The 20,000-nt window shown below is 39.8% G+C and overlaps 1 protein-coding gene and 1 pseudogene across 1 annotated transcript in view; both read right to left on the bottom strand.

Annotated features, from left to right (window-relative positions):
* The window catches only part of LOC143040796 (sialin-like), a 79,448-nt gene that overhangs the window by 32,787 nt on the left and 26,661 nt on the right, over window positions 1-20,000 (bottom strand). The gene's annotated exons all lie outside the window — the stretch shown is intronic.
* LOC143040546 (putative inorganic phosphate cotransporter) overlaps window positions 17,149-20,000 on the bottom strand; it is a 29,111-nt pseudogene continuing 26,259 nt past the window's right edge.

Raw genomic sequence — 20,000 nt, 5'->3', positions numbered from 1 at the left:
ATTAAGTTAAAAAAAAATTGCATACTTCTATCTTGTACCTTCCCAATTTATTATTTAGAATAATATATTTTCAACTTTTACAATAACCTGTATAATCACATTACTTTTTTTTCTTGCCAATATCATATATTACTTTTTCTTGCCAATATCATATATTACTTTTTTCTTGCCAATATCATATATTCCCATTATATGCCCATTTATATTGTATATCTTTTTACCTTTTACAATAACTTATATATATTTTTTTACTATATGTAATTACATTTTTTGTTACAATATTACCACCAGTAAACCCATTTTACAATTATACCATTGTATACCCATTGAAACCCTATACCCCCCTCTTATCTAACCATAACATACTACCCCTTAGATAATGTATACCAAATATTTCTAATTTAACTATTTCAACTTAGACCTCCTATCTCACCTAACTACTTTCTATACCTGTTAAGTCATACATGCATCTCTAGTTAGACACTAACATGGCTACAGGTACGAGAGCCAAGGTCAGAAATTTACTTCAAGGATTTCTTTCCTCATCTAAAGAAGATAAACCCTCTCAAGACCAAGACCATGACACGACTAAGGCAGATTCTCAAATACTTCCTGAGGAATACTATGACCACATACCCCTTCACCATGACCACTCACGGGAAGACCCTTTTAACCCCTTCCAACTACAACACTTGCCCAACCCCCTCCCTCACTCCACACCAAAACTTCAAGTTACCCCTCAACTAGATCCTCAACAACAACCCTCCCACACTCCATCACAACCCCAAATTCCCCCTCACCTAGACCCTCAACAACAACCCCCCACACCTCTCCGCAACCCCAAATTCCCTCTCATGTCGACACTCACCACCTAAACCCTCAACAACCACCCCCCACATCCCAACCACCCTGATTCCCCTGCAACAATCCCTAAACCCCACAACCCATGCATACGAGAACTTTGCCTTCCCTTCTCCCAACTTCTCATCTGGTCAACCCACCTCCACACCACTCCCCCAACCACCACCTAACCTTGCCCCAAACCCATCACAACATCCTAACCCACAACTTCAACCTACAATAATTAATAACTACCAAACCATTACCCCTCTAACCGAAATTCCCACCTTCTCTCAAGCTAGCGGCCTCTCCATTACTGACTTCCTGACGGCATGTGACCTTTTCTTTTCTAAGAATGCAAATTACTCTGACTTAGACAAAATAAATCTATGCCGCCAGAAAATAGAAGCATCGGACGAACATAGGTCCACGGCTCGGATGCTAGATAGTTTGATAGCCACAGGGATCACATATAGCAATTATAAGCAACATCTGTTAAATGTCTTTCAAAGCAAACAAACAAACAACATTAGCTTTATCCTCACATTTCTAAATAATACTAGAGTTCAAAAACCAACCAACATTAAAGATAATGTTGCAAACACAATTAAAGAAATTAGGGAAAATATGTACAACAATAGCCCATGGACTTACACAGACACCACCACAGGTAAAAAGGTAATGACCTTGGAAAACCTATGCTCATTACTAGAGATAGGTCTCTATCTTTCCCAACTCCCTCCAAAGTGCCAAAGAGAAGCCGCAAAAAGGGATTTAAACACTAGTAACCCATTAGCTTATATTTACATCTTAGACATCACCAACGCTTGTAACATCTCCCTCTCTGACCAGCACCATTTTACTAGACTAAATAGCCTTCAGTCACAAAAGCCCCCTAGCCCCAATCTAGCGCAACCATCTAACTGGTGTTCCTACCATCTTTCAACAAGTCACAACACCAGAGACTGCATACAGAAACAACAAATGCAAGCACAACACCGCGCTACCCCTTGCTCAGTTCATGGAACTACTTCCCACACGGATTCTCAGTGTAAAGCGCAACAATACCAACACCCACAGGTACAACACCGCGTTACCCCTTGCTCAATTCATGGTACTACCTCCCACACTGATTCCCAATGTAGAGCTCAACAGCAAACCAAACAACTCCCACCCACTCCTAGACCCCCCACCATGTCAAAACCAACACAACCAGGCAAATACTGCAACCTACACAAAACCACAACTCACTCCAACGAAGAGTGTTCTCAACAAAAATCACAACCACAACCACATCAGAGAACAAACAAACAAGTCACCACACTTCGACAAACACCTTCCTCCCACACAACACATACAACTCAACACCGATTGGGGGAACGTGCACCAGCCTCACGCACCAGACCACCATAGGAACGTCCGACACACCACACAACTATATCACCCTAAAGGTGAAATTAGATCAAATTACTGTTGACATGATGGTTGACACAGGAACAAACCTGAACCTCATCCCCAGAGCTCTCTATACGAAGCACTAAATGACCCACCCCAAATCCAGTATTCAAATACGGAAGGTCTATTGATAGAAGGATCTACCATATCACTTCACGATATGATTGATTTAAACATAGAGGTAAACAATTCCCAAGTAGGTTTCACATCCTTCCACTTAGCTGATGAATGGAGTCTCGACCAACAAGGTATAATAGGTTTAAAGTCCCTACGAGACTGGAAGTCCATCATCAACTTAGATACCAACAAAATCTCCTTCCGAGATGAAAGTAATGAGTCAACACTTCCTGAAACACCCGACCCAGACACACAACCTCTTTCATATCTATCTAGCTTAAATAAACCCTCTCCAACTAAGAGCTACTCATTCCGTCCACCACCTTATGTCACCTCAAAAGCACTGATGTCTAACACAGTCATCATACCCCCTAGACATTCAATAACAGTTCCACTATACATACCCGGAGCAATAGAACATCAGGATGTCATAATTGACCCAGATACGTCAAGAATAAATAACATAACCTTGGAGTCCTCCTGGGATATAGTATCAGAAAATAAACACACCCTAGCTATGTTAACAAATCTCTCCGATCAACACCGCAAAATCAGGAAGAACACAAACATTTGTTCAGTCCATCTCCATACTGTAATTCCCCAATCCAGGAACCACTCCCACAACACATCAACACTGTAAGACCACCACAAACTCTCACCCCTATCCACCCCAACCAAATCACAACATCAGCAAACGGAGAGATGAATGACAAGCTACTGACCCTCCTACAAAGGAATAGATCAGCTATCGCCTTAGAAGGCGAACCCTTAGGCAAATGTGATATAATCAAACATCACATCCAAATCCCCCCCAACACCCCCCCCCCCCTCATACACCCCCGCTTACCGCATACCCCACAGTAGGAAAACACAAGTCAACAACAGTGTGCACGAGATGTTACACCAAGGCGTAATTTCTCACTCCCAAAGTCCGTGGAACAGTCCCCTCTTCCTAGTCCCAAAGAAAGACGGAACTTTACGCCCTGTTGTTGACTTTAGGAAAGTTAGCCACCTAACTCAATCTGACCCATACCCCCTCCCCGCCACGCACGATGTCTTACAATCCATCGGTAATGGAAATTCATTTTTTTCCACAATTGACCTTAAGTCAGCCTTCTGGCAGGTCGAGCTCACCGATGAATCTAAACCCGTAACTGCATTCTCCACTGACAAGGGACATTTCCATTTCGAGCGTATGCCCTTTGGCCTTAAGAATGCCCCCTCAACCCAACAAAGGTTGATGACCCGCATTTTCAGCGACATGATAGGAATCTCATTATTCGTCTACTTAGACGACCTCATCATCTATAGTCCCACACAAACTGACCACCTTCACACACTAGAGATTGTCCTAAAAAGACTCAAAAACACAGGATTGAAAATCCAACTAGGAAAGTGTAAATTCCTACAGACGGAACTCACCTTCCTAGGCCATAAGGTAGATAGCCAAGGCATCCATACCACCACAGATAAGATAGATACCATAAACAATTTCCCAACCCCCAGAAACGCAGATGAAACTAGAAGTTTCGTAGGACTAGCATCATACTATAGACATTTCATACACAAATTTGCAGAAATTGCATCCCCTCTCACCAAATTCACAAGAAAAGGCGAACCTTTCAAGTGGTCTGAAGAGGAACAGACAAGTTTCGACACCCTTAAACATGCTCTTACCACAGCCCCTGTCCTTGCCTTTCCTGACATGAAGAAAGAATTCCTTCTTTACACCGACGCCTCCTCTAAAGGAATAGGCGCAGTCTTACAGCAGAAAGATGAAAACGGGAAAGAGCACCCCATAGCCTACGCAAGTAGAGTACTGAATAAGCCTGAAAGTAACTATTCAACTACCCACAAAGAAGGACTTGCATTGATATGGGGCTTGAAACATTTTAAATATCTTATACTAGGGTATAAGATCACAATCTTCACAGACCATCAACCCCTAGTCTACCTCTTTAACACTAAAGACTTACATGGCAGAATTGCCAGGTGGAAAACCACCCTATTGGACTTCGATCCAAAGATAACATATCTAGCGGGAAAAGCTAACATAGTAGCTGACTCTTTAAGCAGACAAACTCACGTCTCATCACTAACACAAACAACATGCATTCCGATGCAAGAACTTAGAGATGAAACAGACAATGACCCGACATGGTCTCAAATAAAACAGCATCTCCTTTCAAGAACTCCCTTACACTCCCGACCACCTGTCCCTATAGACGAACTCAAACTGGTCGACGGAATCATAAGGAGAACCACTAATGACAGGGAAGTAACTGTCGTTCCCAGAGTCCAAGTTCCCAAGGTCCTACACATATTGCACGACAGTGCAATGGGAGGCCACTCAGGCAGAGATAAGACACTGAACACTGCTAGGCACTCCTTCTACTGGGTCAACATGAAAAAAGATATAACCACACACATAGACTCATGTGTAACTTGCAACCAACTTGCAACCTGACCCCAAAATACTCAATATCAAAGACATCCCGCTCCCTGCTGAGCCATGGGAAACACTTGGCATTGACTTACTGAAAATGCCAATGAACCATCAAGGTTCCAATTATGTACTCACGGCAGTCGATTATCTGTCCAAATACACCATCCTAGTCCCATTACAAGACAAAACAGCAGAGACTGTAGCCAAAGCCTTAGTTAACAATATATTCTGCAGATACAACATTCCCACACGAATGTTATCTGACAACGGGTCAGAGTTCAAAAATGAGGTAATGCGCGAAATAGCACATCTTTACAATGTAGATCAAACTTTCGCCACTGCCTACCACCCACAAGGGAATGGACTAACTGAGCGCACCAATCGCAAAGTGATTGAAGTCCTCAGACCTTTGGTCAACGATCTCATGGACAGTTGGGAAGATTGGCTACTACAGGTACAAGCCAGTATCAACAGCACAGTCAACTCCGCAACAAAGATGTCCCCCCATGAGATCATTTTTGGCCAAAGAATGCGCCTTCCCTACCAAATCTTCAACCAACCACCGCCCCCCTTATACAATCTAGATAATCTCACCCAATGCCTAAAAAGAGGAATGCAAACCATTTATAAGCAAGTCAGAGAAAACCTCAAAGTAGCCCAAGAAAGAAAAAAAACAACAACAACACAGACGTTCATCTCCACTTGACATAACACTTGGAGACACAGGACTAACAAACTCAAACCCAAGTTCCTAGGCCCCTTCACAGTCACAAGCTCACTCCCTAACAATGTTTTCCTACTAACAGATCCTTCCGATCACACAACCGTAACCATACATGGAGAGAAATTGAGAAAAGTTACCTCGACCCAACCCCACCCCCCACCTACAACCCACCTACCGCACTCACACATAATTCACCCAAACGCAAGTCCCATCCCATGACTCTGCGTCGACGCAACTAAACATGCACTCTAGCTCTCGCCCCTGAAGATGCAGGACGTCATGCATCTCTCAGTGGAGGTTAAAATGGCCCATTTCCAATAAGAACTCCCTTCCGTATATCTAGTGAAACTTCTCCACTTCCTTCCGACCACTATAACCTTAGCGAGAGTCAGATAGACATATCCTCATTCACTGAGACATAACCTTCATCCACAGGGTGACTACAATACTACTACTACTTCACCTCGTCCACCTCTCCCTCTCTACCCCCATTTTGATACCAGGAGCAATCGTCAACTTTCAAATGATCACTCCAACCCAGCTTGATCAAACACTACGACAAGCCCACAATACATTGAAATTTACCCCCTTCTTCTCCCGAAATGAAATACATCATTATTACCCCATCTTAACATCAACTATCTTTCAAGAATCCATTCTAATAAACATTCCGATGGACCCGATCAAGAGATTCTCCCTTTGGGAAATTTACCCCTTCCCCTACCCTTACCAAAACCGCACCATGACCCTCAACCTACCAGCCTCCACCATCCTAAAATCAACTGATGGGCAGTGGATTTCACTGACCTCACCAGAAACCATGGCAACTTGCAAGATAGCACGTCCCAACTTCCATATCTGTCCAGCTTACCCCTTCCATTTCCAATTAACCAAGTCCCAACCTTGCCTCTCAGAACTCACAACACCCAAAGTCAATTTTTCCGAGACGTGTGACTTTCGCTTCTCAGACAACACTCAAATACACCACACCCACGTAGGTCATAAACACTTCATATTTCTTCCCGACCCCACACTAGTATCAGTGATATGCCTACACAAACCACCCTCCCATCATAGGATCAACGGCCCTATTACTCTACCAGACACCTGCCACATCTACATGATGGACTCAATGCTCCTACCTAACAAACTACACTACCAAGGTACTCTCAACACGACCCACGATTTAGGTCCCATAACCCAACTAACACTCCCACCCCTCCCCAAGATCCCCGATACCATCCTCCCAAGTAAGATAGACATGGTACACCTCCTAAATAAATCAACTACTCTTGATATGGACTCCTTAGACCTACATTATAAAATATTACCTTATGCATCCACTGCCCTCTCAATCTTAATCATCCTTTTTATATTAGTGGTACTAACCAAATTCCTTTGCACGAAATAAGACCATCAAACAGTTTCAACCCCCCTTTCCCAAATTATTGTAAACCTAGATTAAGTTGAACTTTGTATCTCACCAATATCTTACCTTACTATAGTGACATACATACTCATAGATAAGAGTTCCTCAGAAAAGACAGATTGTGCCAAACAAACTCATAGATAAGAGTTTCAGAAAAGACAGATACTGACATACAAACTCACAGATAAGAGTTTGTCAGAAATAATAAGAAAGTGTCACAAAAACTCTTAGATAAAAGTTGAATATATGTAATGTTGGTGAGACACAACCATATTCTTTTTTTCAGAGACACAACATCGCATACCCATCCTTCTAGCTCAAAATGCCCTCTTGGGACCCCACAATCACTTCAACATCACACACCCCATCTCCACATATATCCACCCAAGATTTTGTGTCTCTGACTTTATAACTATATAACCATATATATGTATAGATATTTTCTTAACCATGTAACATTAGGTGCCGGGAGCCACCTAACCCCAGGGGGAGGGCGATATGTATACGCCACCATATACATGATGAGTAATATCACTCACTCACTCACTCACCCCACTCACTCACTCACTCACTCACCCCACTCACTCACTCACTCACTCACTGGTCCACCCGACTGTCCGGCACCAAGGCATCCTCCCAGTCTTGCTGACTGGGCGGTTGCCGACTCAGCACTTCGTGCCCGTGGGACCAGCACTACCAAGAAGCAACCAACACACACACACACACGAACATACTCATAAGTGCAGTCAACCTCTAACTCACAAAACACACGACAACCAAATAATAATGAACCCTTCCCCCCTGGAAATATTATATACTGTAAATAACATATAGCTAGTAATTAAGAACATGATAGTTTATTTGCGGGAAACCAAACATTCCTATTAAAAAATCTTGTTAAAACATCTACCAGCACCTCCTATTTTGCTGTGTTGGCACTTCCGACGAACAAAAAGTCGATGCTCTAGCCCCGGAGCGGTCGGTCTGATAGACGTGCTCTGTGTAAGTAGTGTACTGCGAACTGTGTGTAAAAATATAAATACTGGAAACTTTGTGCAAAGATGTGTGTAAATCTACAGTGAACTCTTCTTAAGATTAACCAATAAAGTGAAGAAAACCAGAAGATCGTATCTGTACATCCAAGAAGATACGGGAAGGGGCTTATATACCAAGAAGATACGGGAAGGGGCTTATATATTGGGCCATTTTATTCAGCCAAAGGTGAAGAAGATTTGGGGAATTGTTTTCAATTGTATGATATCCATTTATATATATATATATATATATATATATATATATATATATATATGTATATATATATGTATGTATATATTAGTATGATATGCATTTACATATGTCCTCACAGGGGACATTTAAAAAAAAAATCTGGAAGTTCCCTAACCAGTACAGATCTGTAACACATCCACGCACATTAAAAGACCCAAACCTTAGAGTACTGGCTGGAAAGCTTTCTTTTTTTTTTTTTTTTTTTTTTTTTTTTTTTTTTTTTTTTTTTGGTCGCCTTTTACGACTCAAGTGGGAAGACTTGGTGGTAACATTCTTTTGACGAGTTAAACACCATATGAGGACGGTGCCTTTATTTGTACGACGTTTCGCTTATTACAGCTTTTTCAAGTACAAGTTGAGATACATATGCTTGAGATTAAATAAGGGGAAAGGAGGGAACGGGGAGAGAAAAGAAGAAGGGGGGGAAGGAAGAGGAGGAGGAGGAGGAGGAGGAGAGGAGGAGGAGAAGGGGAGGGGTGGAACACTGGGAAAGGTTGAGAATGCTGGCCCAAACGTCCGTGGGCGAAATGTTCACAAAGGGTGGTTTAAATATTTAGAATTCTGCTGGCCATGGGTATTAGGGGAATTATGTGGGGCGAGATGTTAAACATGCCCCTGTTTTGTTCAATAGTGTTCGTTCCTTGAATGATTGCTGCTTCTAAACACTTCCTGCGTATTTTGTCTGGTTCTCGTATCAGCAGCTCTGCATTCTTCCAGTCCATAAGACGATTTTCCTTGTTTCTATGTGTCACACATGCATTGGTGGTGACATCATGCCTGACGTCGTAACGGTGTTCACGTATTCGTGTATTCAGGTCGCGTGACGTTTCTCCGATGTAAACTTTATCACATCCTGAACACGGAATACGATAAAGCCGGTGTTTATCGTATTCCATGATGATGTGTGGCTCTGGTCCGTAGGGGCGCCCCATATAGACCCTAAAGTATTAACCGCATGCTACTTTGCCACAATAACATACAGCCAATACCCCAGACAGGTAATATAAAATAAATGGCATGCATTACAGCATCTTGCTTAGGTGTTTATCTAAATGAACCTTAAAGCTTCGAACTGAACTACATTGCACTGCCTCAGCAATAAGTTTACTCCATTCATTAACTACACGGTTGGCGAAGTTTTTTCTATCCACTTCCAAATTAAATCTATTTCCTTGCAGTTTGAGACCATTGCCTCTTGTCTGATGATTCTCATGTAGTGTGAAAATTTTGTCACTTTTGATGTATACTTATATGCTTATTATTTACCATATATATATTTATATATGTATATATATATATATATGTATATGTATATATATATGTATATATATATGTATATATATATATACATATATATATATATATATATATATATATATATATATATGAAGGCAATGAACACATCTATGCATGTGCGTGTGTGTGTACGTTGTTACGGGCGGCTGGTATGTGAAGAGACGTTACGTATAACGTCTAAGTGCTTAAGAACCAGCTCACTTCTAGAAGCCACTGTAGGACTGAACTATCTGGTCAGGGCCTAGATAATTCGTAAGACTAGAAGTAAAGGTAACAAAGAAGATTCCAGGAAAGGAATATTAAACTAGCGATAAAACTAGTAAACGAAATTATTAATGGAAAATATGTACAGGCAATCAACACAAAAGAGAATGGGCAGTAGGGTCAATGGGACCGTTACATGATTATAAGAATATGGAAATTATCGTTCAAATAAGAAACACAAGATAAGTATACAATATGGTACTATCTAAGTACAAAGAGATCAGGAACATGCATCAGAATAAGTAATAAGTACAAATATAAGTATAAGTAATGCAATGTATATCAGACACGTAATGTAGGCAAAAAGGGTGATCACTTCACACCAATCGTCTCATGAGTCTAAACTTCCAGTTTTTATCAAGAGATAAGATATGCGAGAAATGACGACGAGTGAGCGATTTCAACCGCTTATATACCATTGGACCGGAAGCGGAATACTTCCGGGTGAGTGTGCGAGTGAGTGAAAGGGGGGGGAGGAGGGTAGGTTAACACACGTCAACATGGGTAGTTTTAGGACCCTCGACTCGCTTGAACAATCTATTTATTTAGTAACTGTCAAATCTGTGCGCTCCGAACTATTCAGGATTTCGCTTGTCTGTTTGTTCTACAAGAGTGCGCACCTCTCTCCGCACGTAGGCAAGATTACATATAGTGGACGGGCGTTACTGCTTAACATTGTTACAATACATACATAGACAAGAAATATGAACATAGTTATGTAATACAAAGGAACACAATTCTATAACATAATTACACATATGACGTAATATCTAATATTACGTTACACCTCCACCGTTTGGGAAAGCTTTTCACTTTCTGTTGAAAAGCTATGTTCTAGAAAGGACGTCGGCTAAAACATTAAAGACGCCTTTTATATGATGAATTGTTAGATTAAAGGGTTGGAGAAATAAACTCCAACGTGTAAGTCTCGGATTCTTGTTTTTCATAGTCTGTAGGAACTTTAAGGGGTTGTGATCCGAATATACTTGAATGGTAGTTGAGGAATTGTTGAGTAGTTCTTCTGCGCAGGGGACAGCTTCTTGCTGTAGTAGGCGATAGCGTGAAGAACTTCATTGTGTTCTTGCAAGAGGGCGGCACCGATACCGGTGTCGCTGGCGTCGACTTGCAGAAGAAAGGGTCGTTGGAAATCGGGTGCCCTTAGAACTGGTGCGTTAGTGAGAAGGGACTTCAGGTTTTTGAAGGCCGTCTCACAGGTAGGTGTCCACACGAAGTCGTGGTCTTTTCTCAACAGGTCAGTCAATGGTTCTGCTACATCTGAAAAATTTGGACAAAAACGGCGATAATAGCCACTCATTCCAAGGAATCGACGTACCTCTCTACGATTAGTGGGTGTTGGTACATCATTGATGGCTTTTATCTTGGCGTCTATTGGAAACACTTGGGAATTTCCAACTTTAAATCCCAAATAGGGGACCTGTGTATGTCCGAAATCACATTTGGACAAATTGATGGTAAGGTTTGCTTGGTCTGCTCTATAAAAGAAATTATTTAGGTGTTCAATGTGTTCTGTCCAAGACTGACTAAATATTATCACATCATCTAGATAAGTTTTTACTCCTGGCAATCCTGCAACAAGATTACTTATCATTCTTTGGTAAGTGGCCGCCCCCCCCCCAAGCCCAAATGGCATTGCTCTGAATTGGAACAATCCCTCTTCCGTAATGAAAGCGGTAACTTCTCTTGAGCGAGGGTGTACAGGGATTTGATAGTATCCCCTTAACATATCCAACTTGGATACATACTTGGCAGTTCCTAGACTGTCTATGATATCATCTATCCTAGGGATAGGAAAAGCATCGGCCTTAGTATGGGCATTGATTTTCCTGTAGTCAATGCACAGGCGATAAGAATTGTCAGATTTAGGGACAAGAATGCAAGGAGATGCCCAAGGACTACTGGAGGGTTCAATTATTCCCTGTTGAAGCAGAGTGTTTATTTCTGCTTTTATGAACTCCTTCTTTTTTGGATTGACTCTATAAGGGACTTGTTTGATAGCCCTTGGCGAGTCTAGAATAATTTCGTGTTCTATCAAAGAAGTGAATCTTGGGGAATCTAGAAATAATTTTGGAAAACTTCTTAAGAGAGAAAGAATGTCTCTACCTTGTTTTTCTGATAAGTGTCCTACATTCAATAGAAGATTCTGTAGTATCTGGGAGCTTTCCAAGGGAATCTCAGGAGGATTAGGCAGGTTATCAGGAGGCTCTTCCGATTCTATTGTGGTAGAGCTGTAAATTGGAATTGGATCTCTGGAATGATAAGGTTTTAAGGTATTTATGTGACAGAGACGGGAACTCTTTCTTCTGTCTGGAGTTTTGATTGAATAGTTAAAGTCACTAGCTCTGGACAAGACTTCATAGGGTCCTTTGTATTTAGCCTGCAATGGATCTCCTGGTATGGGAAGATAAAGTAACACTTGATCTCCTGGAGAGAAAGTTCTAAGTTTAGAATTTTTATCATACCGACCTTTCATTACTCGTTGAGCATTCGTCAAGTTCTCTCTTGCCAACTTCCAAGCTTCTAACAACTTCTCGGTGACCTGGGACACGTATTTCAAAGAAGGAACTGGTGGTTCTTCTTTCATCCATTGTTCATGAAGTATCTTTAGGGGACCACGGACTTCATGACCGAAGACTAATTCTGACGGGCTGAATCCAAGGCTTTCTTGAATTGTTGTTCGGGTGGCGAACAACAAAAAGGGGAGTCCGTCTTCCCAATTTCGAGTGTTCTCAGCACAGAAGATTCTTAACATTGTCTTGAGCGTTTGGTGAAAGCGCTCTAGAGCACCTCGTGATTGAGGATGATAGGCGGAGGAAGTTACATGATTTATACCTAGTGTTACAAGAGTTTCTCTAAACTTGTTGGAAAGAAAATTACTTCCTTGATCACTTTGAATGTTCTTGGGAAATCCTACCATAGTGAAATATTTCAACATTTCTCTGATTATGTTTTGAGCTTTAATGTTTTTCAAAGGAATTGCTTCTGGAAAACGAGTGCTCATACACATGATTGTGAGAATGTACTGATTTCCTTTACTTGAAGGAGGTAAAGGTCCTACACAGTCAATAAGAACTTTTTTAAATGACTCTTCCATTACAGGAATGGGATGGAGTGGAGCTTCTACAATTTTCTGGTTGGGCTTACCTACAAGTTGACATGTATGACATGTTTTACAATATTGGGCAACATCTTTGACAACCGTGGGCCAATGGAAATGTTGGGTTATGTTGAACAAAGTCTTTCTTACCCCTAAGTGACCTGCTAAGGGAGTATCATGAGCCAATCTTAGAACATTATTCCTGAAACCAAGAGGGAGGACTATTTGATTCCTTACTTGCCATGGCTGGTCAGCGGTTGCGGTGGATGCTCTCCATTTTCGCATTAGGACTCCGTTTTCTATATAGAAACCTCGTGACATATTTTCAACTTCTTCTGGAGATGAAACAATCTCGTACAAATTTTTAAGAGAATGATCTGACTTCTGTTCTTTGATTAATTCTGCTCTAGATAGAGAAACTGGTGAAGAAGAAGATGGGTCAGTTTGGGAGAATAGGGATTCTAAATTATAGGTCTCCTCTTCAGATTTCTTGTACTGAGATCTGGTTACAGCACAAGCGGGAAACAACTGTAAGTTATCTGAAGGTTCTACTGAGGTCTTAGGGTTATTTGTTATTAAGGGAGAAATGACTTTGCTTCCAGCGATGTCATTGGCCAACAATAAGGATATTCCTACCATGGGAAGAGAGTCTACTACTGCTACTTTAACCATTCCGGTTGTTAAATCAGACCGCAAGAAAACATTATGTAATGGACATTTTACAATTCCTCCAACTCCTTCTATCAATATATCATAACCTGTATATGACTCACCCAGATTCTGCAAGAAAGAATTTAAAATCAGACTTTGCTTTGCTCCTGTGTCTCGGAGTATGGAAATAGGATATTGTTGTGAACTACTACTATGAGATATAGTTCCTGAAGATACAAATGGTTTGAAACAAGGATCATGATCTGATGAGGGGGGTTCTACATTACTTGACAATACCGGCTTCTTTGGTAGTTTATCCTGAATAGAGGATTTTGAATCATCTGATTTTATATTACTTACAAGAGTTGGTGTCTTATTGGAGAATGAGGGTGTCAGTCTCTTTCTGCAATTAGAAATGTGATGGCCAACCTGTTTACAATATGAACAAGTTACAGGGGAATTAGTCTTAAACCTTTCCATTCTTTGCCAAGGTTGGTTTGGAGGATATTGATTGAAATCAGACCTGTAACTGAAATGTGATGGGCTAGACTGATTTTCAAAGTGTTTCTTTTGGGGCCAAGGATCAGAGTATTTTGTTGAATCTGGAATATGTGACTTTGACTTTTGGGATTCCATTTGTCTTGACTTAGGTTTATGATTTAGTGTGAACTCATCAGCCAATACAGCAGCTTTAGTTAAAGTTTCGGGAACATGATCATCTATAAAAATCCTAAGATCTGTCTCTAAGGTATTCTTAAACTGCTCCAATAAAATAAACTGTTTAAGTCTATCTAAGGTGTCCGTTTCACTAGCCAAACACCACCTATTGAATAACCTCTCTTGTTGAGCCGCATATTCTACGTATGTTAACTGAGGTGTCTTCCTATAATTACGGAATTTCTGTCTATAGGCCTCTGGTATTAGTTCATAAGCTTTTAAAATACAAGCTTTCATATTATCATACTCGCTTTCTGCTTCTGAAAGAGAAGTATAAATTTGCTGAGCCTTACCCTTAAATTGTGTTTGAATGATCAATGGCCAATTTTCTTTAGGGATTTGTAACTGTTGCGCCAATTTTTCCCACTGAAGAAAGAAAATTTCTGGCTCTCCCTCTGAAAATTTGGGTAAAAGTTTTACATACTTGGAAATATCTATATGACCTTCCTGAACTACGGGTTGTCTATCAACAATCCTAGCTTCTACTTCTGTCTTCTTTAATTCTAACTCTACTTGTTTCACTTTAGCTTCCTCTTCTCTAGCTTTAAATTCTGCCAATTTGATTTTAGTTTCGTCCTCTCTTTCTATTTGTTTCACTTTAGCTTCCTCTTCTCTAGCTCTAAATTCTGCCTCAATTTGCATTTGTTTCAGTTTAGTTTCCTCCTCTTTAGCTACTTGTTTCACCTTAGCTTCCTCTTCTCTAGCTCTAAATTCTGCCTCAATTTGCATTTGTTTCAGTTTAGTTTCCTCCTCTTTAGCTTTAAATTCTGCCTCAATTTGCATTTGTTTCAGTTTAGCTTCCTCCTCAATTTCTACTCTCCTGACCTTTAATTCAATCTCCTTAATCTTAAGTTCGGTTAGTCGTGCCTCTATTTCTAACCTATTTGAAGGAATTTGTATAGCTGTAATCTCTTCTGGAGATAAGATCTCATCTTCGATCAGATTTTCAACGAGTTCCTGAAGTATTTTTTTCTTTCGCAAACTTGTATTAATGTCTACTCCAAAGTGCTTGCCTATTTCTATCAAAGTGTCTTTAGTTTGTTTCTTTAAGAAACTTACCTTGGGATTTTGAATGAATTCTTGAACTATATCATCCATCTCTATAAGAATGTGTTAAATACCTGATCCAATATCCTTGGCAAGGGTCGCCACTTTGTTACGGGCGGCTGGTATGTGAAGAGACGTTACGTATAACGTCTAAGTGCTTAAGAACCAGCTCACTTCTAGAAGCCACTGTAGGACTGAACTATCTGGTCAGGGCCTAGATAATTCGTAAGACTAGAAGTAAAGGTAACAAAGAAGATTCCAGGAAAGGAATATTAAACTAGCGATAAAACTAGTAAACGAAATTATCAATGGAAAATATTTACAGGCAATCAACACAAAAGAGAATGGGCAGTAGGGTCAATGGGACCGTTACATGATTATAAGAATATGGAAATTATCGTTCAAATAAGAAACACAAGATAAGTATACAATATGGTACTATCTAAGTACAAAGAGATCAGGAACATGCATCAGAATAAGTAATAAGTACAAATATAAGTATAAGTAATGCAATGTATATCAGACACGTAATGTAGGCAAAAAGGGTGATCACTTCACACCAATCGTCTCATGAGTCTAAACTTCCAGTTTTTATCAAGAGATAAGATATGCGAGAAATGACGACGAGTGAGCGATTTCAACCGCTTATATACCATTGGACCGGAAGCGGAATACTTCCGGGTGAGTGTGCGAGTGAGTGAAAGGGGGAGGAGGAGGGTAAGTTAACACACGTCAACATGGGTAGTTTTAGGACCCTCGACTCGCTTGAACAATCTATTTATTTAGTAACTGTCAAATCTGTGCGCTCCGAACTATTCAGGATTTCGCTTGTCTGTTTGTTCTACAAGAGTGCGCACCTCTCTCCGCACGTAGGCAAGATTACATATAGTGGACGGGCGTTACTGCTTAACATTGTTACAATACATACATAGACAAGAAATATGAACATAGTTATGTAATACAAAGGAACACAATTCTATAACATAATTACACATATGACGTAATATCTAATATTACGTTACAATATATATATATATATATATGTGTGTATATATATATATATATATATATATATATATATATATATATATATATATATATATATATGAAGGCAATGAACACATCTATGCATGAAAAGGAAATTTAGTAATACACATATGTCCATAACAAAATATATATACACATGTCTAGTGTACATCCAGCGTCCGCAAGCCAACAGAAATTATGAGTTGGTGCGTGACTGAACGAAATCGTGACTTGGTAGTAGTCGAGGAGAACCTCAAAGTGGCGCCCACGAAGTCGAAGAACAAAAGAGAACGGAGAGGACTAGTTTCCACTTATGAGGAGATCCTGTGACCATGGTGATAGCCTGAGCAGGTGACGATCATCAGTGGTCCTTGAGGAGTGAGCCCAGGTTCTTTCGAATTAGGAGAATTTTTGGCCCATCGCCTTTTTCGGTTTTAATTCCTCTTTTGCTCTGAAGAGGAACGAAATCAGTCAGAGGTTAGAGGAGCAAATGGTAGGTAGGTTACTTAGTAAACTGTTATCTTTAGTGAGTGAAGAGTTATTTATTGAGCCGTATTCATAAAAATGAAGGATATCCTTGCAAGTATAAGGTAGAAGTATAAGGTAATGCTCTCAAGCAAAAGGTAGAAGTATAAGCATATCCTTCTTTCCATATTCATAATGATTACCTTATACTTGGGAGGATATCCTCCAAGCAGAAGTAAAAGAATGACTCGTGTTTCGGGAGCGCCGGGTTACATAGTTACATGACTCGTAAGATTTCTGACGTGATGTCCATGTTTCCCGTACACGAGTTTACTATTGCGTTGGTGGTTGCTGAGTGGAGGTGTGTGGTGATTGCTCTCCTACATTATTTCAGGTAACATTATAAGCATGGCAAAATTACTAAATACAATATAAATAAGAAAAAAAAAACTTTATCCATTCATTCGCATGAGCAATTATGCTATCAACTACTGCATTCACAGTCCGTGATACCGTAGCTTCATTCTATGGACAGATGACAAGGCGCCTCCCCGAGTTTCTTCATTGGTGCCTAAAAATCTGTCCGGAAGCCACTGTACATTTTGTTCTTCAAACCGGAATAACATTTTAAAATCACGATCAGGTGTAGGTAAACGGGGCATGTAATGTTTAACATGCCTCACATCCACAAACTCTGCCATCGTGCTGAGAGTTGGACAAAACAACCTTTCACTTCTAACTGTAGTCTGCTACTGACCAGACTCAGCCTTATTGAAGCATATGCTCTTTGCTTGAAGTAAAAGGTCTTGTTTATGTATAACCATTTACTTTTATGCGATTATAAGGTTATGCTTTTGCTCGACAAGTAAAAGGTTTTGCTTGAATTTTTTATGAATACAAGTAGAAGGATTTCCTTTATATTTTGCAAGTATAAGCATATCCTTTTCTTTATGAATACGGCCCATTATTGTATTCATGTATCTATTTATTTATTTATTTATTTGTGTATCTAACTGTTCATCCATTTGTTTTTATTTCATTATACTTTAGCATTCTGCTGATAAGCTTGCGTACATTCAGTGAGCATTTCCTTTCATTCTTGATTTCTAAAACCCAAGTGAATTTTTTCTTGGCTCTCTGTGTCTCAGGGTAAGTGCTATATGTGGGTCTTTTGGTGTGAATCCCTGCTTTGATTTGGCCACCCACTGGTAAGAGGGAAATGAGTCATTCATTCATATACACAAGCTATGTTTGACGAAAATAATACAGGAAATGAAGTGCACCAAACTAACACATATTGCCATCTCTATACAACCATACAGTGGTATGACTGAACTGCTTATTAGTGACCGTAGACATGACCCACTGAAAACAAAACCTAGAATGGTTCATAAGGACTGCACATTTACATGTACAAATGAACAAGTCTTCTGAATACCGACGTACCTTTTGTCTTCTTGGTTCGCCCCTCATTCCATGGCTGTGTCTCGGTGGTGATGAAAATAATGTAGAAGGTGACTGTGACGAAATAGATGCCAGCTGACAAACCGAAGACGGTTCTCTAGGCGTTCAGGGTTTGCTGCACGGGTCGTGGCGACATGGGTCATGACATGGGAAGTGGCTGGGTGGTGGGAGGATGAAATGTGTAAGCACACACACACACACACACACACACACACACACACAGAAATATGTTGGAAAGAGATGACAGTGAAAGATGGAGAGGATCCATGGGGAAATGTATTACTTGACATGAATATAGAACATACAATGATACAATGGGTAAAAAAAATCTAGATATAGAAGTAATTAAGAACTGTCGGTACTAGATTTAATATTTACATCGAAACCTGAAATAGTGGAGGAAATTGAATACAAGACTCCAATTGCGAAGAGTGATCACATACTACTTGATTTTGAACTAAAGAAGGAAATATATACAGAAAGAAATGAGAAATACAGAAAAGGAAGACTGGTATATAACAAAACGGACTTTGGGAAACTTAGGATTTTTTTTTTTTTTTTTTTTTTATTATTATCATTATTATTATTATTATTTTTTTTTTTTTTAAGTGAGTTGGGAAAAATTCTATAATGAAGAGACACAAGTGAAAGAAAGAAAATGGATGGTTTTTATGGAAATCTATGATGAAGCAGTGGATAAATATGTACCAAGACAAAAACAGGAAAAGGTGTATATTAAGTGCTGGTTGAACAGAAGGTGCAGTGAGGCGAAAGATAGATGAGATAAAGCTTGGAAAAGATGGAAAAATATAAAAACAAAACAAAACAGGAAAGTGGTAAATATAAATCAATCAAAGAAATGAATATATAAGAGTACGCAGGGAGGCAAAAAGAAAATGTGAAAAAGATATAATAGAAAAAATCTAAGGATCATCCAAATCTATTCTATAGATATGTGAACAGTAAACTAAAAAACAATCAGGAAATAGTAAAACTGCGCCAAGGGAATACAGAATACACAGAAGATATAGAAATGGCTGAAGTCATGAGCAAACACTTCAAGTCGGTGTTCACTAGAGAAAATATACAGCATTGGGATGAAGGGAGTGAAGTGAGACCCCCCTCCCCCATGAGGGAAATAATAGTAACACGAAAAGAAATAATGGACCAAATAATGAACCTTGATGTCAGGAAATCGCACGGCCCGGATGGGATTGCAAACTGGATACTAAAAGAATGTAAAGACGAACTAATAGACAAAATATATAATGTAATAAGCTGCTCACTCAAAGAAGGAAAAATACCGGAAGACTGGAAAAATGCAAATATCGTACCAATATATAAAGGGGGAAACAAGGAAGACCCAACAAATTACAGACCGGTCTCCCTTACAAGCACGGTAGCCAAAATTTGTGAAAAAGTTATCAAAAATAGATGGACTAAACATCTGGAGAACAATATACTAAATCCGAGACAATTCGGATTTAGACAGGGAAGGTCATGTGCCACAAATTTGATCTATTTTTACTCAAGACTAATAGATATAATACTGTACAAAAAGTGGACGGATGGGCTGACTGTGGTTTCCTAGACTTTTAATAAAGTACCACACAAAAATTATTAAGAAAACTGGCAACCACAGGAGGGATACAAGGAA

The sequence above is a fragment of the Oratosquilla oratoria genome, chromosome 29, assembly GCF_046742065.1.
Source record: "Oratosquilla oratoria isolate Oo_2021 chromosome 29, ASM4674206v1, whole genome shotgun sequence".
In the NCBI taxonomy this organism is placed as follows: Eukaryota; Metazoa; Arthropoda; class Malacostraca; order Stomatopoda; family Squillidae; genus Oratosquilla; species Oratosquilla oratoria.
This window is presented reverse-complemented; position numbering and strand designations above follow the sequence as displayed.